At 40.7% G+C, this 25651-nt stretch overlaps 1 long non-coding RNA gene and 2 pseudogenes across 11 annotated transcripts in view; 2 read left to right on the top strand and 1 right to left on the bottom strand.

The window, feature by feature from the left end:
• Positions 1-25651, top strand: part of LOC144582533 (uncharacterized) — a 54644-nt gene that overhangs the window by 14281 nt on the left and 14712 nt on the right. For 2 of the 10 annotated variants that reach the window (XR_013535412.1, XR_013535407.1), the window contains 2 exons: positions 7116-7180; positions 9192-9745. This is a non-coding gene — a long non-coding RNA (uncharacterized LOC144582533). Of the gene's footprint in view, positions 1-901; positions 921-2488; positions 2627-7115; positions 7181-9191; positions 9746-12191; positions 12315-15534; positions 15870-16090; positions 18411-25651 lie in introns of those variants that run through there. The other 8 variants (XR_013535403.1, XR_013535405.1, XR_013535408.1 and 5 more) reach the window with 7 other exon arrangements.
• Positions 4395-5376, bottom strand: LOC144582532 (selenocysteine lyase pseudogene; annotated as a pseudogene). The gene has a single exon (XR_013535402.1). The product of XR_013535402.1 is annotated as a selenocysteine lyase pseudogene (transcript).
• Positions 20246-21848, top strand: LOC118153485 (myc-associated zinc finger protein pseudogene; annotated as a pseudogene).

Genomic DNA, 25651 nt, shown 5'->3' with positions numbered 1-25651 from the left:
TAATCAATTAACATAAATAATGTATTCTTCACCACAACATGACAACATACCCACTGCACTTTATATATGAGAAAACTAAGACATAAAGAGGTTTATTAATTAGTCCAAAGCCACAGAGCAGGTGGTGTGGCACAAAAATTGAGTAGGCACTCAAAAACTAATCATTGTTACTGTACTCCCCATCATAACTTGAACACCTCATGAGGACTGGGAGAGTGCTAGATCGTGTGTATATTGAAAAGATACTGGAAGGACTCATGCCTCATTATCATGTTGTTCCTCCACTAGAGACTATGAAATTAAGTAATTCTAACTTAAAGCTGTTGGAACTAAATTATTCTGAGCCTTGAAAGCAATATGGCTATGTGGCCTGAGTCAAGTAGCATGCAGTTACAACTTAGTCCCCTTTTTTCCCTGTTAATTATTAGGCAGATCAAACAGCTCCAAAGATAAGACCCCTTAAAGTCACTACCCCTCCTTACAGAGCAATAAGGTAATTTCCTTATCATGCAGTCTGAAACTGATAAAACTGCTGTAACTTATGCACTCGTCTCATATGAAAAGTGTTGTAACCCTGCTATAGTGTCTTTCTGCCTAGAGAAATAAAATCTTGGCTTTTACACTTTGGAACACTGATCCAACTTGTTAGAATTAGGTGTTTCCAGGTAACTATCCCCAAGTTTTGTATTCATATCAACTTTATACTTAATCATGTATTCCGAGTCATATTACTTAAGGTTGGCATGACCTACCTAATCACTGCTTAAACCTTTTAAGACACCCTTGATGAATAATAATAACAGTGGTTGCTTATTGACACCTCATGAGCTGGGCAGTTTATATATTATCTCCATTCTTTATAATGTTCTTGGTAGTTACTATCATTTTCTTCATTTTTCAGGTACTGATAATGAGACTCAATGAGGATAGATTACTTTTCCAGATTTATGTATCAAGGGATTTGAGAAGGATAAATCCAGGTCTTTCTGACTGTAAAGACTACATTTGTTTCACCACAATATATTTCTTATTAGAAGTATCTCATATACAACTATGAACTTCAAAACTTTTAAGAACCAACAATTCAACAAGCAAAGATGCTATAAATATCTAAAAGATACGAGATTTGGCTTCTATCCACTAAACATTAGTGATTCTTTAAAGAAAGAGCAATCATAAATATACAACTCTTTAGGATCACCGCCTTCATTATTTCCGGACTGCTATAACAAAACCCCTGAAAATGGATAATTTATAAAAGAAAAATTTATTTCTGACAGTTCTGGAGGCTAGAAATTCCAAGATTAAGTCACTATCATCTGGGAAGGTCCTTCTTGCTGCATCCTCACATGGTAGAAGAGAAAAGGGCAAGAGAGAACAAACTCCCTCTATTAATCCCCTATACAAGGGCACCAAATCCTATTTGCAAATTTTGGACAGGACATGTTCAAACCATAGAAATCGCATATGATGTGGTTATAACTATTGTAAACAATAGTATTTTTACTATTTCTTTAACAACCACTTATTAGAATACATTATTTTCTATGTTATATATGAAATAAAAAAATTAGCTTTTCCCTGTATATTGTAGTTGGAGAGATAGTTCATCTACATAAATTACAGAAAACTAAATAATAATATCATTTATAGGTACAAGAAAGCTGAGAAAATAAGACAAGAAATAAATTGTCTGACAAGGACATTAAGGCAAAGCAGAACATTGTTTCCTAAAATCAAGCAGAGAAAGTGTTTTTGGAAAGAGGGAGTAGTTGATTCTATGATGCCTTGAGAAAGGTCATATGATTTGATTTTAAATGGCTTCAAGGAATTTAACAAGTGGTGACTGGTGATTTTTTTTTTTTTTTTTTTTTTGAGACGGAGTTTCGCTCTTGTTACCCAGGCTGGAGTGCAATGGCACGATCTCAGCTCACCGCAACCTCCGCCTCCTGGGTTCAGGCAATTCTCCTGCCTCAGCCTCCCGAGTAGCTGGGACTACAGGCACGTGCCACCATGCTCAGCTAATTTTTTGTATTTTTAGTAGAGACGGGGTTTCACCATGCTGATCAGGATGGTCTCGATCTCTTGACCTCGTGATCCACCTGCCTCTGCCTCCCAAAGTGCTGGGATTACAGGCTTGAGCCACCGCGCCCGGCCCACTGGTGATCTTAACTGGAGAGTTTCAATGGAGTGGTAAAGTTAGAAATTAAAGTAGAATGAATTTACAGTGAATGGAAGATGAGAAAGTAGAACACCCAAGGAAAACAGTTTTTTCAAAACTTTTTTTTATTTTTCTGTGAACAAGAGTAAAGAAATACAGAAGCTGGAGGAAAATATGGGGTCAGCCACATCTTAGTTTACTAAATGAGTAGGTATAGGAACTCCAAAATATGGAATTTTAAGCGAACTCCTCTGGTAACAAACATGTACACTATAGTTTAAGAATGACATACTGCAGTGACATACTACAAACATGTCTATTTTGCAGAGTCAAATGCACACGTTGGACCGCACATTTTTCTATCACAATTATTCAAGAGAGTCGTCATCATCATTATTTTACCCATGGTGTAAAATCTTTGAAAGCACTCTCCCTATTAAGGAAGTTTCCAGAGGAATATCCTTACTTTGTTTATTCTAGGTAAGAAAAATCTCCCTCATAAATGTAATCCACTTTCTGTCCTGGACTTTGTACAGTGGCACGTGCCATTTACATGCTCCTCTCTCCCTGACAGCCTCTACACCTCCTTGCCTTGGCATTTCTGAGAAGTTCCGCACTTCTTCCCTTCTCCCCATCCCTCTGCAAAACCGAACCTGTCTGCAGGTCCTTCAACTTTGTAATCCTGTTGTTATGAGTACTCTTCCCAGCACTTCAGCACAACCTTATTTTTTATTACTCTAATAAAATTCTTTTGCCTCATGTACAGTGGTTAGAATAGGCCTTATAACCTCAATGTTATATGTCAGAATTATACACATTGTGCATACATCTGTTACCTTGCTTTCATAAGCTTCAGTTTCCTCCTGGTGAAATGGGAACAATGACATTCACCTTGTAGTGTTAAGAGTTGACGTGAGAACATTGATGTTCTCACTCATATGTGGGAACTAGAAAAGTGGATTTCATGGTGACTATACATAGCAACAACGTATTGTGTAATTCACAGCAGCAAGAAGAGAGAACTTTAAATGTTCTCAACACATAGAAATGATAAATCCTCACACACTAGGGTCTGTTGGGGGAAATAGGGGAGGGACAGCAGGGGGTAGGGAGTTGGGGAGAGATAGCATGGGGAGAAATACCAGATATAGGTGATGGGGAGGAAGGCAGCAAATCACACTGCCAAGTGTGTACCTATGCAACAATCTTGCATGTTCTTCACATGTACCCCAAAACCTAAAATGCAATAAAAAAAAGAAATGATAAATCCTCAAAGTAATGGATACCCCAAACACCGTCTCTTGACCATTATGTATCCCATACATGTAACAAAATATCACATGCACCCCATACATATGTAAAATACATGTGTCAATTTTTTAAAAAAGTTAAGGCATTGAAATATTTATAAACTGTCTTGGAAGAGATAAGTAATATGCATAGGTAGTCTTATTTCTCTTTAATGGAAAATATCACAATGAGGAGAAGAAGTTCTTTTTTTATATTTTATTTTTTTTTTTGAGACGGAGTTTCGCTCTTGTTACCCAGGCTGGAGTGCAATGGCGCGATCTCGGCTCACCGCAACCTCCGCCTCCTGGGTTCAGGCAATTCTCCTGCCTCAGCCTCCTGAGTAGCTGGGATTACAGGCACGCACCACCGTGCCCAGCTAATTTTTTGTAATTTTAGTAGAGACGGGGTTTCACCATGTTGACCAAGATGGTCTCGATCTGTTGACCTCGTGATCCACCCGCCTCGGCCTCCCAAAGTGCTGGGATTACAGGCTTGAGCCACCGCGCCCGGCCGAGGAGAAGAAGTTCTTAATATGTTATAGTCTTAAGTTACTATGTCTCTTTTTAAATACAGATTCTGAAAATCTACACTAATGAAATTGTTTCAAAGGGTTTACTTTCCTCAAAGTTTATAACTTCTTCTAAGCTGAGTGCCAGTAAATTAACTAAAACATCACTAATCTTTCACTGGGAAAGAGACAAAAAAATTCTTTTTAATCTTGGGCTAATTACATGCAATAATTTTGAAAATCTGCTTAGTCCCTAAGAGTTTTCTATTTCCTGAACTTCAGCAAAAGTATAGTAGCTGAATGTAATGATTATTTACACTGCTTCATCCTTCCCCTCAAAGTAAAATAACTGTAGAAGCATAAATTGTGAAGAATGTCATACAAATATAAAAATAAATTACTGTGTATAATAATAAACACCACAACACATAAACATCACATTAAAATATCCAATAGCATTGTTAAAACGGAGATTTCCTTCATTGCCAGAGAGACTGCAGGTCCCGTGAGTCCTCAGCATAAAATCAGTCAGTGGAGCCAGCTGTGACAAAGCAGCAGCATGGACTCTGCTACAGAGCCCCCCACGAGACAAAGAAACGGTGCCATGGTTCTTCACAATGTCACTGCTCTACAGACAGATGACACGGCCAGTAGGTCAGAGACTTTAACTTTCTGCCTTACCCTGGCCTGAAATTCTGTTCTTGTCCACCTCCAAACAGCATAGGGTAGAGAAGGGTACATTCACCAAGTCCTCGTACATAAAGTGCGCCAATCCTGGGACCATAAACCTTGTGCCCCACGATTGTAAGGAAGTCCACGCCCAGGTCCTCCACATCGACGCGCCGCTCCCCCAAGGCCTGTGCAGCATCCGTGTGCACAAGGATGGGAGGCAGCCCGGCAGCTGCCCGTTCCTGGTTCAGGGCTTTAATGCGTTGGCTGATTTCAGGGACAGGAATGACGACGCCGGTCTCATTGTTGGCCAGCATGATGCTCACGAGGCGTGTGGTCGGGCGGACGGCTGCAAGGATGTCGTCTACCTCTGCCTGCCCGCTCGCCTTGGACACCGGGACAAAGGTGACCGCTGCCGCTTGTTCTTCTGCCAGGTGCTCCAGGGGTAGTCGAATGGAGTCGTGTTCCGCAGAGGAAGTGATGAAATGGGGCTTGGCCCATCTACTGGGCTGTGGTGCACACCCGTGTTTCCCTTTGAGGTCTGGTTTACGTGGAAATGTTTCACCACAGAATGGATTACTCAATTATTTGACTCAGTGCCCCCGGACGTGAAGATGATGTCTTGAGGTTTCCCACCAATCATCTTCGCAAGGCTCTCCCGAGCTGCTTTCATAATGTCTTCGGCCTTTCTTCCCCTCCGGCGAGTTGTGTTTTCCGCAGCCGCTGGGCTGACTCGCCGGCGCATCCCGCCCCCGCGCCGCGGCCGCCTCCATCCCCTCCTGCCAAGGCCGGAACTTAATATTTTTAAGTACACACATTTAAACTTTAGTATTAATGAAATAAGATATATGAAGTTTCACAAATTTTTCATGTCTTGTTCTGTAACAATACGCATCTAATGATTTTAAAAACTAAAAGGTAAACGGATTTAAGTTAGGTCCATACCTCAGTGGGCCCTAAAGGAATGCCTATTTTTGAGTCTATGTTAAGCATATTTGTACCTTTACATCTTATTCAATTAATGCCAAGTAAAATATTTCTACTTGAACCTGCAACACTAGGGATTTGCATAAAACACATGAGATGAACACCATCACATGATTGGTTATTTATGTATTTGCAAACCAGGAAACTGAAATAACTACATTTGAAAATCAGTGAAAGCTTTGAAAGCCACGTAACACTGGCGGCAGTATGCTGCCTCCCAGCATCTATTTCTTACCCTGGTGGGCATTTTCTTTTAACTGAAAACCAAGAAAATGGTATATGCACGACAAGCATTTCCCTGTAATTAGTAATACTTACGCATCACTACCATATAATTAGAAGTACTAGATAAAATGTGTGCTTCTATAAGGAGCAAGCACATAATTATTAGAGATATTTCCATTCCCAGTTCTCTAAACTCTATCACAATTTACTCTATAAGACATAGTGCATGAATACTTCTGACTTTTTGGAGAGCAAAATGCCAGACTACAAATAGTACAACAGGGCATTATCATGTTAGCAGAGAGAACGATTAGATTTGTTTTTTTATTTTTCTGCCTCTGAACTCAAAAGGCTTATGGTTTTTACTCTAAGAAATTTACATAAAGATCTTTGCTTTGCATTAATAATACTAAGCATGTGTCACGATTCCTCCACAAGATTACAAACTCGCTGAAATCAGGGGCTCTTATACCCTCTGTTTGTACTTCGTCTTGACTAGAGAATTGCCTTCAATTTTCTAAAGGTCAACAATTTGCAAGGGATTGAACGAGTGGTTGAGGGAACACCTGTGACTCCCAGAAGTTGCTGCAAATGAAGTTTCAGGCGGAAGCGTCCCTCCCTCCATTAAATTATTCAACTCCTAAAGGAGTTTTTCCCCTTCCCTTTTTATTTCCTATAATACTTCTTCATTGCTCCTTTGATAGTCATTTAATTTGGCACCGGTAACAGTTCATGGAGATTTGGAATACAGTTCTCCCCTTCACAGCATTAATTTTTAAGTTTGTTTGGCTTGGAAATGTGACTGTTGCTTCAGTTCTGTCTTGCCGTCTGCACATAGGTAGCATAGCCTACTGTCATAACGGACTGTATCACATTTGAACAGCCGAGCCATTAGGCAGTGCGTTACACAAAGCCTCTCCAGTAAAAGGTCTAAGAATGGCTCAATCTTTGAGAGGCCAGACCTGTATAAACAGAGCCCTTGAGATGCATTTTCTTGAACTTTCTTTCTTTGTATTCTCTGATGTTTGCCGATGCTATGTGTGTCTTTTGATTGATTCTATTTGGTTGGTTCAAGGAGTACACCCAGTGGGCTTTCTTCCATGTGAGTTGAAATAGCAAAGGACCATGATGAAATATTTCCACCTGTACATAAAGATCTTATCATATGTTACAGCCAGCTTCACATTTAAAACTGATGGATTTTCTGAGCGTCATTAACTATTATTATTCTCCCAAAATAATTGCCATTTAAAAAATATATTTTCTCTTTACCAGGAATGATTTTTAGACATCTAAAGCAAATCTGAGCTTACAGACTGATTAATAAAACCTAATAAATGGTATGTCATCAGAAATTTATTATACTATAAATGTGCTTTCAGTTGAGTACATATTTGCAATAATAAACAATGGAAATTTGTGCACATGCAAATCAAAACCTCATAATCAATTCATCATTATATATCCATGGAAATTTATTTATAGAATATTCGCATACACAGCATTTTTATATAGCATTGCTATGTATTGCCCAAAACATAGTAAGTGTCTCTTTCAAGAGAATCAAATTACCTGAACTTTGCAAAAATAAACATAGTGATTTCTGGATGAGGTTTTGCAAAAATAGGTGAATAAAAAAAGGTCCATCCTGAAGAAAAGTACCAGGTTCCTCTGCCACTGAGATGACACAGTTTGTCATCTCAGCAAACCTTCAGATTCATGTAGCTGTGACCTGTTGGTACTCTTCTGACTATATTCCAATATACATGAATATGCCATCTACATGGAATCATAAAGAGAGATTCCAGTATACCACAACTTTGGAAAAGAGAGATATTTTTTAATACAACCATTACAAAAGATATGACTAATCCAAAGCATTTCCATTTGAAAGAGAAATGACTAATAATTGACTGGCCTGAATCAAAAGTCACAGTGGGGTTCAGAAAGCTGGTAAGCGCCCTCATAAAAATAGAAGCTGTATCAACCAATTCCATTTAATTATGTATGAAGGTGATGATGGAGCTAAACTGCCTGTAATTGGAGTCCAGTTACTCAGCTGGTCTTCCATAAAATTAATTCAGCTGGAAGTTTGCCATTGTCCTGTGCTCCAGGCCTGCCGCTGGTTTAATTAGTTAACACAGAGGAATCCTGAAACAGTAAATTATTTTATCTTTATTGCCAATTATTAGTTAAGGTAAATTGTATATAAAATATTAACATCTGCTTCTCAGACAAATAGGAAAGGGCACAAGGAAAGTATCTTTTTGGTTTTCTACCTAAAAAGACACCTATGCATACAAGAGCTCATCTTCCTGTGGGTTATTTATGTTAGAGACATTGGAACTTGTAAGCCATTGAATACATTGCAAATGCACATACTATGCCATCGGCAATGATTTTACAAATAAGCCGCCTATGCCCCTTGCAATGTGCACATGTAAACATCAAGTTTAACATCAACAGAAGCAAATTGTATGGGTAGAGAACATTCCTGAAGAAATTCCTCTTCAGGCTTTAAATTACTTTGTTCAAGATTTGGGAATGTTTTGTGTAGTTTTAAAAAGATAGGGGCTGACTTCTGAGGTTTGACAAAGCAATCTATACGAGGTTATTTACAATTATCTGAGTTGTGTATTATAGGTTAATCACTAAGCAGTTAAAACTATTGAAAAAACTAATCTAGTGGCTTAAATACTCATCTCCAATTATTTTTCTTTTTAATATGACAAAATGTAATATTAACAATTGTACTGAAATGACTGATACCATTTCAAGGCTGCCTCCTATCGTATCATTTCTATTTTATTGATACGACTCATTTCTATTTATTGGTTTCTTCATAGTATACTTTTATTTAAAAGAATTTCTCACAAAATTTTATTCTTTAATTTCATACCCAATAACTAATTCCAAATGAAACATCAGTGGTCTTATTTAATAATAAAAAAGTTAATTGCAAACATCTGATGTATCCACAAAAGAACAGCTAGTATGATCAGATCCAAAATGAAACAGTCTCTTTAACAGTCACAGCGGAATAAACATTACAACCTTCTCCAAATATACTATTATTTATATATAGGAAAATGAAAAATTGGATTTCATGAAGCTTTAAAAAGTTTTACATATCTTTCAGAATGAAAGTCTTTAGTGTAAGATAAGGTTGTGATTTATTATTATACTATCCATTTTTAGACAATTTTAAGTGCTAAAACAGACGTTAGCTTTTGTACGGCCTTATTCAATAGATGTGTCTTCAGATTTGTAGCATTTGCAATAAACAATTCTTTTATTACATAGTACAATTAATGTAAGAATAATTATTACATTTTTCTATATCTTTTCCAGGAATGACACTGCAAAGCCAATTACCTTTTAAACCTATATATTTAATCAAAACGTCAAGATAAAGATCAACTTGTATAAGAAAACTGAAGCTAAACATTTTAAAAAGACATGCATATCAGTTCAAGAAAAGCACGCTGCAAAATGACCCTGAAAACAGTGTTTCTTTTGTAATATTTCACTAAAAAGAAAAATATTTTATTTAACATATAAGTAGTTATAATGAAATTCAGCTAGGTTTCACTAACTTGATAGAATGTTGGCAATTTCCTTCTGTAGATTGTTCTCTTTCGTGCTATTTCAATTTATAGCTGTGTTTTTTGACAGAATCCTCACTTGCCAAATACTATTAATATAGTTATCAAATATATTCAACATCTCTGTTGTCATATATTTTGCAAAACTGTAGGTAGCATTGCCATTTTTAAACAAGTTAACAAATATGTCCCCAAAACCAAAAACAGCGGAGTGTTTCATCTCAATTTTAAAGTAGAGGATATTTGCTGAAATATTTGTTTGTGATACATCTACAAATAAAAGGCTGAAAAGAGTCTTCAGTTTTTCTCCACGTGTAATGATTTTAGGAAGTTCTGCACAATATGTGGTTGCTTAGAGTTACAAGGGAGAAAAAGCAACATGGGTCTTCCCATAGACCAAAGTGGCAGGACATGGCTCCAAAATGTCACTAAGCACAACTGGGATGAACAGCTGTGCTGAGACAGGCTCTCTTGTTAGGCTCTGACTGCTGTCTGTTAAAAGAAGGAAACACACTCTTTCAAAAGAATGGGAAATTTTCTCACTTTACACAAATCATACATTTAAGGGAAATAACTTATCATGAGAAGAAAGTATCATTGGTCTACTTTCTCAGTACCTTTCTGCAAGGCAATGCTTTATCATGATTACAATACACAGTCAGTTCAAACACATGTATCAGATTTTATCTTTTTTGTCTAACTTATTAGACAATTACATAAATGAGACGTTTCTCCCGTGCTTTAAGGAACCTATTGCCTAAGTGTGTAAGATTATCTAAATAATCATTTTCCTTTCATCTCATTTTCTATAACCAAACTCTAAATGGGAACTGCCTTTTCTTTTTGCAGTAGCTTAAAGATGTTAGATTCCTCTCTTACCCACCCCACACACATACACACACACAGACAAGCAGTCTGGCTACCAAGAAGGAAGACTTTGCCTTAGAAGGAGGCATTTTTCATCAGATAAGCACTGACATTCACCTGGTTTCCCTAATCTAAGTCCCCTAGGGCCCTTTATTTACTAGAACCAGAAACAAAAGGTTTCTAAGGATTGGCTTGAGACCATGCTAAGCAAAATTGGGCTTACATTGAAGTGGCACAGCAGTCCTGGACCACTTGAAGAATCCAAAAGTACTAGGAACAAAGCCCTCAGAAGCCAAACCCCTCAGCCAAGCAATGCATATGCTGGGATACATGGTGTCCTCGTGCCATGTGGGATTCACATTGACCTTCACTTCCAGAAACATGCTGACTCCTTCACTGGAACAGCCCCTTGATCAAGAGCGCTGTCTGCAGGGCTTTCTGCTGTGCCTGGTTTGAGTCCTTGATTTGTGTAGGTCTGAGGTTATTGGTTGGTCAACTTAATAATGTAAAAATTCAATCCCACACTGACATTGGTCTTCACGGTGATAACAGCATAAGACTAAATTAACCCCAGAGCATGAGAGCATAGACTTACAGACAATGATAAAGTTATAAATTGTTCAGTATGTTTAAGCGTCAGAATCTTCTTTCCTATCTTGATTGACTTTTCCATTGCTGTCACTCTAGCTAGGCAGAGATGATACGAAAATGTAAGTTTGATCAAGAAAAGTAAGTGGTAACAGTGGGGAGCAATAGACTGTCACTTGAGATCCAGAAATCACCAAAGAATTTTGTTTTTTTGTGTGTGAAGAAATAACGACTTTTTTTTTAACCTTAGTCCTAAGGCACATCACACAAAATGAGAGGGAAAAATTGTCAGCTCTGTTCTGACAGGCCTCTGCTACTGAACAGTGGGACTCTTCATCACATCAATCCACAGGTGCAGAAGACTTGCATATCCTGGGGTACCAAATCTTCAGACTCTTGACTGAAGAAAGTCAGAATTGTAAACAGAACTGCTGGAATGGCAATGACAAGTTGCTCAGCTCCTGAAATAAATTTTCTCAGTCCTGCAGCAATGGATCTGAAAATTAATTTTCTTTCTTTACTGGCACCTGTCAGGTGGCATCCGCTCATGGGCAGCCATCTTGAGGCCTCCCCACCACCAGCTCAGACGCATCTCCTACCTTCCTATGTTGCTTTAGAAAAGTACATGTGTGCCTTCTTTTTAAAAAAAAAGATACAAAATGAGTCTATAAAAGATATACACTTGTAATTAAAGTTTTATTAAATGAAAATATAAGGGAGAAAATTTCAGCGAAAAAATGTTTAATTTTGTCTTAGGTTTCTGATAGTTGGATATACTTTCATTTGATTTAGTTAGAAATGTATACCCAGCAAAGACAGCTTATTATTTCTAGTTAACTTATATTTGGACATTGGGTAACTAACACCAGAGAGTCTTGGATAATTAGATTAAATAGTCAGATAATAAACCTTATCATCAAATAGGAATGGCAGGCATTTCAAAAATTCATTCATTCACTCATTGTTTCTTTATTCAATGAAAGTTTATTAAGCACCAACTAAGCACTATGCTCAACATGTCATCCTTTTATTAGAGAGCACTGTGAACTGATTATATATCATTTGACAGTGTTTAGATTCACTCATCTATCCCATCATATTGATTGATCACCTATCATGTGAATGCAATTCTTAAATACATCAGTTTGATATCTTGTAGCAGTCAACAACACAAAAGAAACAACATAATCCCTGCCTTTGTAGAGTTCACATTCTAGTATTGTTTAGAGAAAAGTAACTGACAAACACAATAAATAAGTACCTTACGGATTTTTTTTCTTTTTTTTTTCAGATGGAGTCTCGCTGTGTCACCAGGCTGGAGTGAAGTGGCATGATCTCAGCTCACCACAACCTCTGCTCTTGGGTTCAAGCAATTCTCCTGCCTCCTACGTAGCTCATGGAGAGGGGGATCACGGTAAGTCCCCTTCTTGCTGTGGGTGGACCCACTTTTTGCTCCTCTGACCTGTGAATGCACAGCCTGGTAGCCCTCTGGAGCCCTGCTGCCCATCCCATCTCCTCCTTTACACTCTGGGCATCCTCTTCCCAATCTGTGTCATCCTTCAACAAGTTTTCCTTCTCATTTTCCTTAAAGATATCTGTTTCAATCTTTTTTTCATGGAAGGGTCCTTCTGCCTTTCCCTTGGCTGTTATGTTTCTTCATTTAATATTTTTAATGGGATCTCAAGAAGAAAAGGTATGGAACACAAGTGCTGAGTTAACCATTGATATGGTTTGGCTCTGTGTGGCACCCAAATCTCAGGCCCAGTTGTAATCCCAAATGTTGGGGGATGGACCTTGTGGGAGGTGATTGGATCATGGGGGTTTCTAATGTTGCCCTTGTAGTATGTATTTTCCAAAAGGGAATCAAGCTTAGAGCGCTCCTGAAGAAACTGACTCTATTATATACCACCAAAATACTTGAAAAATACAAAGAGAATCTATCATAATTTTTGAAGAATAAGTTCCTGATTCTGATATGAGTGCTTTTAAGCATTAATCACTAACTGAAAACATACAGTATAGTTATGAATTATCACTCATTAGGATTCTAGGTCCATCAGAGCAGGGTTTCATCTGACGTGCCCATCACTGTTTCTCACTGCCTCCAACATTGACTGGCTCAAGGCAGATACTTCATACATAATAATGAAATATGCTGGATAAACATTTCTAACTAGAAATTAAGGAAGCCTCTGAAGTCACAAGAAGAAATCAGGTTAGAAAGCAAATGATCTTCCCTGCAGTTCTTGCTATGTCGAGACCAAGCCCTATAATTTTCATTTCTTCTTAAACCTCTTAAGAGAATGAGAAGAGTGAGGTAAGGCTAGCAAAGACAGGTGACCCGAAAATGCTTCTGAGTCATGCTCACTTTGGAGAGCAGAACTTCAACTCAGAGCTCAGAGCTGCGGGCTTAGAGATCATCTGAATCTCCCCAGCCAGCCACTCCCTAGAGTAAGCTCCCATGCCCATTGCAGCTTCAGTCCCTGCCTAGCACTTAGTGTAGCTCTACCAGCAACACCAGCAGACAATAGAATTGCAGGAAGAGATAATATTTGTTCCAGGGATGTTGGCATAGACACCCTGAGAAGCAAAAAGAAATAGCAAGTTTCTGAAGAGCCAGGCCATAGATGAAGCTATCTCTTCACACTAAATATACCACCATGTTTTTCTTAGAAGAACTTGAGCATGCCTTTCTTCCTTATAGCCAAAAAACAAAACAAAACAAAACAAAACCTAACTTTTCTAAACACCAGGCTTCCCAGGAATGGCTAATCTTTTATACCCACTTGTATTTCTGTGTAAATGGAAACCAGAAAATGTCTGGAAATTCAGGTACAAAGCAGGAAAACAATACAATGGGAAAAATCATTAGAGCCATTTTGTGCTCGGTTGGTGCTTTGCCTCCTTTTCCAGTTAAATCTATAATGTGTGGGCATAAAACGTACGCAAGTTAGCAGAGGACTGACACGTTCCTATTGAAGTAACAGGAAAGCTGGCTCGCTCTCCACAGTCTGACCCTCAGATACTACTGAGGATGTCTGTCCCATGCCTTCTGGGAGTAAATTGAGGCTAAATGTGAGTCTCTCTGGAGATGGTCATAATTTTTCTCACATTGTATATGATTGCATATCATTCATTCTACTTCAAATTACATATAATGGAAAACCTTTTAGCTGTACGGTCCTCTGTAGGATGCTCAGAGGAAAAACGCAGACAAGACAGATGGTAAATGCATAGATAATCAAATAGAATCTGTTTCTCATCCTTTCACTCATAGAAAGGCATTAGAGCTGTGTGAAACTACCAATTTTCACATTCTTTACATTCACTTGAAAACTTAGCTTTTACAATAATTTGAAAATTTAATCTAAGGCATATTTTCATCAGCAAAGAAATTGAACAAGGGATATAGTTCTGAGCTTTGGTGAGCTCTAACATTGCTTACAGTACATACTAAACTTCTGAATATTAGTCTCAATCAATTATTTAAAATAGAATTATACTTCAAATGCAATTGGATCAAGCTGCCAAAGGACTTTAACTGCCAGTTTTAAAGTGAATAATATCTCTAGTTTATCAATATTTTAATCAGCTTTGCATATACATCTTGTTAAATGTACTACTTTCTGACTTCTCTATCCCTCTGTATACTTATATCTCTATAAAATTCTGCTCTCTTACTTCCTCTATGGTGGTAAATGGGAAATGGGTCTTCCTCCTTGATATACACTTTCTCTAATCTAATGAAATGTAGATTTATCCACCCATTTTCTCTAATACTTACTGATAAACCTCTACATGGGGTTATAGGAGAAAGCCAATGTATAATGTCCTACACACTTCCCTGAACACTCCTCTTCATGCTCACGTGGTCTCTCACAGACCCTTCACTGTTGGAATAACGTGTTCCTTTTGGTGAATCACAGAATTGTGTCATGTTGGTGCAGAAAGAGAACATGGAGAAGTCAAGTGAACTAGGCAATGAGTTGCTTAAGCAAGCTGGGAGTAAGCTTTGGGGCTTTCATTGCACTATCTGCCAGTATAATGTATCCTAATAGTTAAAACAATCTAACCCCAACATTTCTCTTGAACTGTCAACTTTTGATCTCCTCTGCTTACTCTATTTGCAAAGATTATATTTCATTCACTCCTTTGAAATCTCTAATGGGTTTTCTGGGTTTTCCTTTGTTTCCTTAGAATTCAGCATTTGTTTACAATAATTATTATTTTAAAATCTAAGTCAAACCATGGGATCAACCACCACATTGTAAAAGTAAGATGGAATATTATGAGTCAATGATTTGTAAAAACAGTATCATACAAACATATTTGTACTGTATTCTCAGAAGAAACCAATTTTATTTAACTGAAGCTACAGACAAAACTCTTTATATCACCTTTTGAACTCTTCAATGCTATCCAAAAAAATTTTATCATCTATGTTAAAAACAAGAAAGTATTTAGCTTTCTTTTCCTATAAAACTGTTAAAGAGCAGGGTTTCAACCCTATGGACAACATATTGTGGATTTTGCAGATGCGATGCATGTTCAAATATTTGCAATAGTATTATTGTTGCAATAAAAGAAAAGAAAAGCAATGTTACCAACATAATCATATCTGCTTTGTAAGAAAGAATGATAAACTCTTTCATAAGAACGTGCTGTCATCACTGGACTTCTGAAGCATGGGAATCTCGGGAGCTGAGGACTCCGAATGCTGTTTCATTAAATACTTCAGGCAATGCCACTATTACACTAGAAGTTTATCTTGATAATGTAATCTTCTCACTTTCTGTTTGTGAAAAGTCTGGATCATATACTATTTTGATAATACATTAAATGAATACATCAAACATTTTATACCTCTTGGAGCATCAAATACCATGTAATCCAGAGGTAATTCCTCAAATTCTGTGTTTGATTGAATGATGGCATTCTTATTGTGAATACAGCAAGCTTTCTAAAATTATTATTTCTGGATTTCTTTTTTTGTCTTAATTTTATATTATCATTCTCATTCTTTTATCACCCACATTGGTAGAAAAACAAAGTATTCTGCTACATGTTGTAATTAAACATCACAGGTATCTTTTTTTCATTGCAAATTGCTTTTTCCCTTAAGGAATTCTGTGTGCCATTTGCCCTATATTGCAAAAGTATCTTAATCAAGTATCATTTTTTTTTTGTCAGGGCTCAAAAAGGATTTCTCTACTCCTGAACCAGTTTTCATGTTGATTTCTTGCTTTTGGATTACAGAGGAGTGCATGGTGGAATTATTGAGCAGGGCTAAAACAGATCTTGAGTTTTGATTTTTTGTAGGTGGCTGTTTTGGCTGTTTTTTTTCTTTTCTCCCGTCATCGTGACCACGGGCAGAAAGTAAGCATCGTTGCAGCTTCCTTATGCTGATTATACAGCTTTTTTAGGTGCTGAAATGCCTCCAGATTTTAGGCTTTATAAAAGGATCTTTGTTTCAGATCCCTACTTTGGACAGTGTGAAACCACATTTCCCAGATTCGGATACACACTGGTTAATGGTGGTATCAAGTCCAGTTTACTAATCTGACTTTGAGGTCTGTATTTGTTTTTGAATATGGGTATAATTTTGCTATTGATTTTATAGTTTTCAAAATTTAATAAAGTGTATTTTTGAGAAAAGTTTTAGGTTTGTAGCAAACTTGAGTGGAAATGAAGTTATCATGAGCTCCTATCCTCACACACACAGCCTCCCCACTGTTGACGTCTTGCACCACAGTGGTACATTTGTTACAACCAATGAACCACAGTGGTACATCACCACCCAAAGTCCATAGTTTACAGTAGGGTTTATTCTTGGTGCTTCACATTCTATGGGTTTTGCCAAATATATAATGACACACATCACCACTGTAGTGTCATACAGAATCATTTTACTGTCCTAAAAGTCATCTTAAATATATGTTTTATCCATTATTTCTATAGTTTTTAGTTAGGCAAAGGAAAAGGAGCCAATACTAACTTAGATGAGCATGAATATAGATGTCTCCCTCCAGTTTTATAATGTATTTCATTATTATTATTATATAAAAATATTTTTTCCATGTTTTTAGTAGAAATAAGACATACAAAGGTAAAAAAATTCAGTAAGCTTCAAGATGTTAAAATTTCAATGATCACATGGTTAATGGAAATTTGTTATCGTGATGAACATTCTTCAATATCACAAAACTTTTGCTGAAGACTTTGTTTTTTACATTAAATCTGTTTCCCTTTGTCACACTATAGTGTATATCATTGCAATCTAATATTTTATACTCTGCATCTTAACACTAATGAAGTAATACAGAATCAGACACTCAGCATTATTGCATGGTTCATACTTATAAAATTGTCATGTGAAGTGTATAATGTTAAATAATATTTAAGATATTTTCATACAATTCCTTTTGCTTGTTTATTTTGAAGATAAAGCACTAGCAAAAATGCCAACAGAAAGAATATAAAGAATATACATATATGTAATTCACCATTTAGATATTAAAACAATACATCATTTAAATTCACATCTGTAAAATGTTAAAAAAAAGATCTTATCTCTGTATGGGTACAATAATGCTATATATTGATACCTTTGACCCCTTTTTTTTTTTTTTACAAAAGTAGAAATATTACAAATAATTGTTTTTAAAGTTACATTGTTTTTGGATATAATTGATTTGGCATTAACTTGTTTTTTTTTTTTTTTTTTTTTTTTAAAAAAAGGCAACTATGTCCTTTAAGCTAATGAAATGGTATTTCCACCATTTATGTCACTGAATGCTCTAGGCCTTATCCTGAACTTTTCAACTCACATGTGCATCTTGACTAAGATTCTCTCTCTCTCTAGAGAGAGAGTCTTATAGCTAGATAGCTGTATATGTGTATATATATATATACACACACTTACTCTCTAGAAAGTAGATAGTATATAGACAGCTGTGTATATGTATAGACAGCTGTCTCTATATACACATATAGATAGCTGTATATATACATAAGTCTATATATATACATATACATAACACACATATATAATGATACACACACACACACACACAGAGACACACACATGCATAGCTCCTAAGATATCTGCTGTGCTTATATTATCTCTGGTAGAAAAAATATTCTCAAAAAGGAAAACCAACTGCTTAGTAACATTAAAGACATTTGTACATTTAAGCAATATCTTCTTAAAATTTGCATGGAAAAAAACAGTTGCCATACAAAACAGTCTCTTTAAAATGAATACAAAAACAGATTTTATTTTTCCTTAATTTTTGAGAAATTATCACGCTAATTGTAATTTGGGAAATAGCCAAAGAAAGCAGGTTGATAGATTGTTAACAAAAGACCTAAAAATATTAGCCAATATGGTCTAATAGATGATGTGAATAATTTGATAGTTAAATATGTGTGTTCTCCAATGTTTGTCATTTGACATGTTTTATATTGCTCTTGACATTAAAAATTTTACGATTAACATGATCAACATTAATCAAACATTTCTGAGTGGAAACAACTTTCTAAGTATAACTACCGGCTGTGGAATCTCACTGCCACAATAGTTATTATATGTTTATGTATGTAAGACCTCGTTTATAAACCTGCAAACTATTAGGTTTCTAATGGGTACTGAAAAAATGAACAGTCGAAACATTCTAAGGTTTAACACCGCAAACTGCAAAATTTTTCTTATTTTATTGGGTGGTTTGGTGCCAAACCCCAGGACCCCTTTCAGCCACATTAAGTTCATCTGTAAGAGCAGAGTATGGAGTATGCAGTAGTGAAGATTTAACCAGGATTGTTAATACAAAGGAACTGGACAAAGTGAGCAGGGCAAAGGTTAATGCCAACTGAGTTGTTGTGATCACTGACTCATCAATTAAAGTTGAGTAGAACAGAAAAGTTAGAATGAGGAGCGTAGAAAAATGGCAGCTCTAGTAAGTCTGAGGTCCATGAAGAGTTATCATTGAGAGTGAGCTGTCAGAGAGCAAAGTATTTAAAATTAAGATTATGATGGTTTTGCATCTATTAGTAACAGCAAGATCTAGGGTATGACATTTATGTGTGTGCATATGTGTATGTATGTGCACGTGTTTAAATGTTTACGAATCTTGTGTTCTACTATTCTCATGTAGAAAACATTGTTTTCTTTAGCAAAATTAAAAGTTTTATTTTATTACCCAGTGATCACACGCTCCTTCCACTCCTTAGTGCTCCTTGTTGTCTCCAAATTGCAGAACTCTGCTAGAGTTTTTCATTTCCTTCATGAGCAATTTATTTCTGCCACTGGATATAAGCTATCCCTCATTTCTCATCATTTACATTACCTAATATTAATATAAAATTTTGTGTTTCAAAGAGATTTTTCAAATATTAATATAAGCATTACCTATAGTTATGAAATTACTACCAATGTAGATATCAAATACATATCTAGTTCATATTAACAGATATATTCAGCATTAGATGACAAAATATGAATAAGTAAATTAAGAAAATAATAAATACATGAGTGAATAAAAGAAGCAATGGAAGTAATGTTTTTCTTTTAAAATTCTCTGGATAGTACTAGGACCAAGAGCATTGGATTGCTGGGACAGTTGATGTGATGTTTGGCATTTTTTTTTTTTTTTTTTTGAGACGGAGTTTCGCTCTTGTTACCCAGGCTGGAGTGCAATGGCGCAATCTCGGTTCACCGCAACCTCCACCTCCTGGGTTCAGGCAATTCTCCTGCCTCAGCCTCCCGAGTAGCTGGGATTACAGGCACGCGCCACCATGCCCAGCTAATTTTTTGTATTTTTAGTAGAGAGGGGTTTCATCATGTTGACCTGGATGGTCTCAATCTCTTGACCTTGTGATCCACCCGCCTCAGCCTCCCAAAGTGCTGGGATTACAGGCGTGAGCCACCGCGCCCGGCCCGATGTTTGGCATTTTAATATTATTGCTTTCTACATCATCAATTCACCTGTATGTATGTAGTAAACTGACTTAGGACACAGGAGACTTGCGTTTGATAACTCTCTCTATTATTTAATAATGGATATATTTCAAAAATGCCTTAGAACTCATATGTACATTCTGTCTGTTCTTAAAAAAGTGTGCCACTGCTCAATGTAAGGGTGACAAGAGCACTGAATTAAAAAGATTTCTAGAGGCTGCAGCAGCAGCAGCAGCCGCCGCCCTCGCCGCGGCGCTCCGCAGCACGCAAGGCGCCCTCCTTCCCTCCCGCCGGCCCTGGTGCACGGGCGGCGGGGCGGCCCGCGGGCCAAGCGTTCGGCACTGCCCAGGCCTGCCGGCCAGCGGTGGGCAGCGCCCCGAGCCCCAGCTGAGCCCTGGGGGCCCCGCTGCGGCCGAGGCCTTGTTCCCGGTGTTCCCTTGCACGCTGCTGGCCCCCGCCTTCCCCGTGGGGGGCCTGGACTCCCAGGGGGTGGGCGGCCTCATGAACTCCTTCCAGCCACCTCAGGGTCACGCCCAGAACCCCCTGCAGGTCGGGGCTGAGCTCCAGTCCCGCTTCTTTGCCTCCCAGGGCTGCGCCCAGAGTGCATTCCAAGCTGCCCCGGCGCCCCCGCCCACGCCCAGGCCCTGGCGGCCGAGCCCCCCCCAGGTGGACTTGCTCCCGGTGCTCGCTGCTGCCCAGGAGTCGGCCGCGGCCGCCGCCTCCACGGTGGACACAGCGGCCCTGAAACAGCCCCTGGCGCCCCCTCCGCCACCCCCACCCGTGTTGGCGTCTGCGGCCGAGGCCGCGCCCCCCCTTCCCCCGCCTCCGCCGCCACCATCGCCGCAGCGGCGGCCACCGCCGTCTAGCCCCAACATCGACGGTCGCCGTGGCCCCAGTCGCGTCTGCCTTGGAGAAGACAAAGAGCAAGGGGCCCTACATCTGCGCTCTCTGCGCCAAGGAATTCAAGAACTGCTACAACCTCCGGAGGCAGGAAGCCATCCACACGGGAGCCAAGGCCGGCCGGGTCCCTCGGGTGCTATGAAGATGCCCACTATGGTGCCCCTGAGCCTCCTGAGCGTGACCCAGCTGAGCGGAGCCGGCGGGGGAGGAGGAGAAGTGGGTGCCAGCGGCGGCGCGGCCGCAGTGGCCGCCGGTGGCGTGGTGACCACGACCGCCTAGGGGAAGCGCATCCGGAAGAACCACGCCTGCGAGATGTGCAGCAAGGCCTTCCGCGATGTCTACCACCTGAACCGACAAAGCTGTCTCACTGGGACGAGAAAGCCCTACCAGTGCCGGGTGTGCCAACAGCGCTTCAAGCGCAAGGACCGCATGAGCTACCACGTGCGTTCACCTGATGGCGCTGTACAGAAGCCCTACAATTGCTCCCACTGTGGCAAGAGCTTCTCCTGGCAGGATCACCTCAACAGTCAGGTCAGACAAGTGCACTCAACAGAACGGCCCTTCAAATGTGAGAAATGTGAAGCGGCTGTCGCTAGGAAGGATCGGCTGCGGGCGCACACAGTACGACACGAGGAGAAGGTGCCATGTTACATGTGTGGCAAGAGGCTGAGCTCGGCTCATATTTCGGACCACATGAAGGTGCACAGCCAGGGCCCTCACCAAGTCTGTGAGCTCTGCAACAAAGGCTTCACCACGGCAGCATGCCTGCGCATCCACGCTGTGAAGGACCACGGGCTCCAGGCCCCGCGGGCTGACCGCATCCTCTGCAAGCTGTGCAGCGTGCAAGACCCCTGCCCAGCTGGCTGGCCACAGGCAGACCCATCTGGGGGGGGCCGCCCCCCATCCCAGGAGTCGCCCCCCAACCACAGCCCACCTGCTGAGGGGGACCCCACACCCACCAGGTACTGGTGAGGTTTGTTCAATGGCGGCGGCGGCAGCAGCGGCGGTGGCAGCAGCAGCAGCGGCGGCAGCTGTGGCAGCGGCAGTAGCAGTTCCTCCCACAGCTGTGGGCTCCCTCTCGGGGCAGAGCGGGTGCCTGTGAGCTCTCAGCCGCTTCCCTCCCAGCCCTGGTGAGCTCCAAGTTGGTTGTGAGGGAGAGGGGAGAATGGAGTAGAGTCCCTTGGTACAGGCTCCTCTCCCCCCTCTTTTTCCACCAACTCCTCACTGCTTCCCCACCAACCAAGGAGCCTCCGGAAGGAAAGGAGGAAGATGTTTTAGGGGAATTCGCTAGGTTTTAACGATTTGTTTCTCCTGCACCTCTCTTCTGTCAGACCTGACCCCACACAAACCTGTCCCCTCGGTTGTGTTGAAGTCCCGTGGACAGTGGGCAGGAGTGGCAGAGGACAGGAGCAGCCACTGACCGTACCTCCTCTCCTCTCTGTAAGCCTGTGCCCTTTCCTCCCAGGGACTTGTGAGCCTCTTCCTTCAATGGTTCTCTTACTCTCCTTCCAATCCTCTCTCCTTGCTGTCTACTGCCCCTCCCTGGGGAGTTGGTGCTTTCTTTTCTTTTTTTCCAGGGGGAGGGAGGAGAGGAAGGAGGGAGATCAGAGCTTCTGTCCCAAAGAGGGAAAGCCGTGAGGTTTGAGGAGGGGCAAAAGCAGGGCCCGCAAAGGTTGTACCTTCATAAGGTGGTAGGGGGTTTGGGGTCAGGCCCTGAACATCGTCCTACTTGAGAATCTGTCAGGGGAAAAAGTTCAGGGGAGCAGAAGGAGGAGCCAGGAGGGTCAGAGGCAGAGGAGAGATGGAGTTTTAGGGGCCAGCGTGAGCGAGGGGTCCAGGGCCTAGAGGTGCTTCCTGGGGGTGGGGGAATACTGTTAAGCAGTATTTATTGCCTCAGCGGTGTACAGCAGCAGCAGAGGCGCTGCTCTATGAGGAGCGGGGCTACCCGATAGGCACTGCGTCCAGGGAAGCAGCTCAGAGGCAGGTCTGCAGTCACAGGCATACTCACTTTTAGTCATATGCAAATTAAGGGGAGGTTTATGCAGACAATTTTTAGAAAAAGGATGGTAACTTCCCGGTGGTCAGGTTGTTGCCATGGAAAGGGGCGGTAACTCCCCTGTGTGTTGCCATGGCAATGGGAAACTGACATGGTCTGCTGGTGGGAGCTGATGGAAAGCTGCTTCCGCTCGTCCCTGTTTTAGCTAGTCCTCAATTTTGTCCGGTATCCGAGGCACGCCCTCAGAGTCGAGTCCCGCCCCGTACCTCACTATCAGTTTGAGTTTCTTTTTTTTTTTTTTTTTTTTTTTTTTTGAGATGGAGTTTCGCTCTTGTTACCCAGGCTGGAGTGCAATGGCGCAATCTCGGCTCACCGCAACCTCCGCCCCCTGGGTTCAGGCAATTCTCCTGCCTCAGCCTCCTGAGTAGCTGGGATTACAGGCACGCGCCACCGTGCCCAGCTAACTTTTTTTTTGTAATTTTTAGTAGAGACGGGGTTTCACCATGTTGACCAGGATGGTCTCTATCTGTTGACCTCGTGATCCACCCGCCTCGGCCTCCCAAAGTGCTGGGATTACAGGCTTGAGCCACCGCGCCCGGCCCAGTTTGAGTTTCTAATGCTTGAGTTACACGTTTTTTCCCCCCTCCTTTTTTGTGGAGAATGGGTTCTAGCTATATTGCCCACGCAGGTCGGAACTCCTTGGGCTCAGGATGTATGCCCGCCTCTGTCTCTCTAAGAGCTGGGATTCCAGGCATGAGCCACTGCGCCCGGCGAGTTTCTAATGTTTGAAAGGGACTTTTGTGCTCAAAATCAATATCTTTGAGTTTGAATTTATTTCCAATTGATTAAAACTTTAATTTTTTTAAAAAAATCTAATTTTTGGCCGGGCGCGGTGGCTCACGCCTGTAATACCAGCACTTTGGGAAGCTGAGGCAGGCGGATCACGAGGTCAAGAGATCGAGCCCATCCTGGTCAGCATGGTGAAACCCCATCTCTACTAAAAATACAAAAAATTAGCTGGGCACGGTGGCGCGTACCTGTAATCCCAGCTACTCGGGAGGCTGAGGCAGGAGAATTGCCTGAACCCAGGAGGCGGAGGTTGCGGTGAGCTGAGATCGTGCCATTGCACTCCAGCCTGGGTAACAAGAGCGAAACTCCATCTCAAAAAAAAAAAAATCTAATTTTTTCCTTTTAAGCTTTCAGGTCCAACTTACACAGTTTGTTATCTAGTTATATATTTAATAATTTGGGGCTGGGCACGGTGGCGCACACGTGTAATCTCAGCACTTTGGGAGGCCAGGGCTGGGGAATTGCCTGAGCTCAGGAGTTCGAGACCAGCCTGGGCAACACGGTGAAACCCTGTCTCTATTAAAATACAAAAGAATTAGCCGGGCATGGCGGCGTGTGCCTGTAATCCCAACTACTCAGGAGGCTAAATCGGGAGAATTGCTTGAACCCTGGCGGCAGAGGTTGCAGTGAGCTGAGATTGAGCCACTGTACTCCAGCCTGGGCAACAAAGGGAGACTCCGTCTCCGAAATAATAATAATAATAATAATAATAATTTGTGTATAAAAATAAGAATAATCACTTTCACGTATTATTTTTAATTACCTCACAATTTTGAGAAGTTAAATTTGCCTAAGCAGTGAACACTTAATTGATTACATTTTTAAACACTTCCAAAACCTTATGGGGCAGACGTGGAACTCTAATAAATAATATCTTCCTATCCATTAAAGAGACTCTTGTAAACCGAATAAACCAAATTTACAAACGTAGTAATTCAGGTTCTTTTTTTCTTTTTTTTGAGATGGAATAGTTCTGCTCTTCACCCAGGCTGGAGTGCAGTGATGTGAGCTCAGCTCACTGCAACCTCTGCTTCTGGGGTTCAAGCAATTCTCCTGCCTCAGCCTCCCAAGTAGCTGGGACTATAGGCACACACCACCATGCCTGGCTAATGTTTGTATTTTTAGTAGAGACAGGGTTTCACAATGTTGGCCAAGGTGGTCTCGAATTCCTGACCTCAAGTGATTTGCCTGCCTCAGCCTCCCAAAGTGCTGGGATTACAGGTGTAAGCCAGTGCACCCCGCTCTAATTCAGATTCTTTTAAATTTTACAATATTACATTTACAAACTTAGTCAACTTCCTTAAGCCTTTCAACATAAAATCACCCCTAAAAATTATGCATTTAAGTTGAAAAAAAAAAACCAAACAGCCTGAGCCTCCGGCCGGGCTGCCGGGGTGTTGCCGCAGCCTGAGCCGCCGCCCGAGCCGCCGCGGTGCTGCTGCCGCCTGAGCCGCCCCTGAGCCGCCGCCTGAGCCGCTGCCTGAGCCAGTGCCGGAGCCAACGTCCGAGCGGCCGCCTGAGCTGCCGCCCTAGCGGCCGGGGTTTTGCTGCCGCCTGAGCTGCCTGAGCCGCTGCCTGAGCCGCCACCTGAGCTGCCGCCGCCTGAGCCGCCACTCCTCAGCCTGCAGACAGCCTATTGTGGGACCTTGTGAGCTATATATATGTACATAATATGTTCATTAAGTATTAACTTACACAATATACAATACATTATATATATATATTACACAATATACAATACATATATATCTATATTCCACTAATTCTGTTTGTCTAGAGAACTCTGGACTATCTACATCAGGGAAGTGATGTTTCATTCGTTCTCTCAACCCACGCTAATTTCTTGAAGGTGTGCTCCATGCACTCCCAGCTCTTCCACTGGCTAGCCTTGGATCTCAAAATCAGTTACTCAACCTCTCCAGGTCATGGTTTCTTTAGAAATTGAATTAAACACAGTTGACCCTTAAACAAGGTGGAGGGTGAGGTGTGGACTCACCACACAGTTGAAAAGTCACATATAATTGTTGATTTTCCAAAAACTTACCTGCAA

This window comes from Callithrix jacchus, chromosome 5 (assembly GCF_049354715.1).
Source record: "Callithrix jacchus isolate 240 chromosome 5, calJac240_pri, whole genome shotgun sequence".
NCBI classification, from domain to species: Eukaryota; Metazoa; Chordata; class Mammalia; order Primates; family Cebidae; genus Callithrix; species Callithrix jacchus.
The sequence above is the reverse complement of the archived record's forward strand: the minus strand, read 5'-3'. Positions and strand labels throughout refer to the sequence as shown.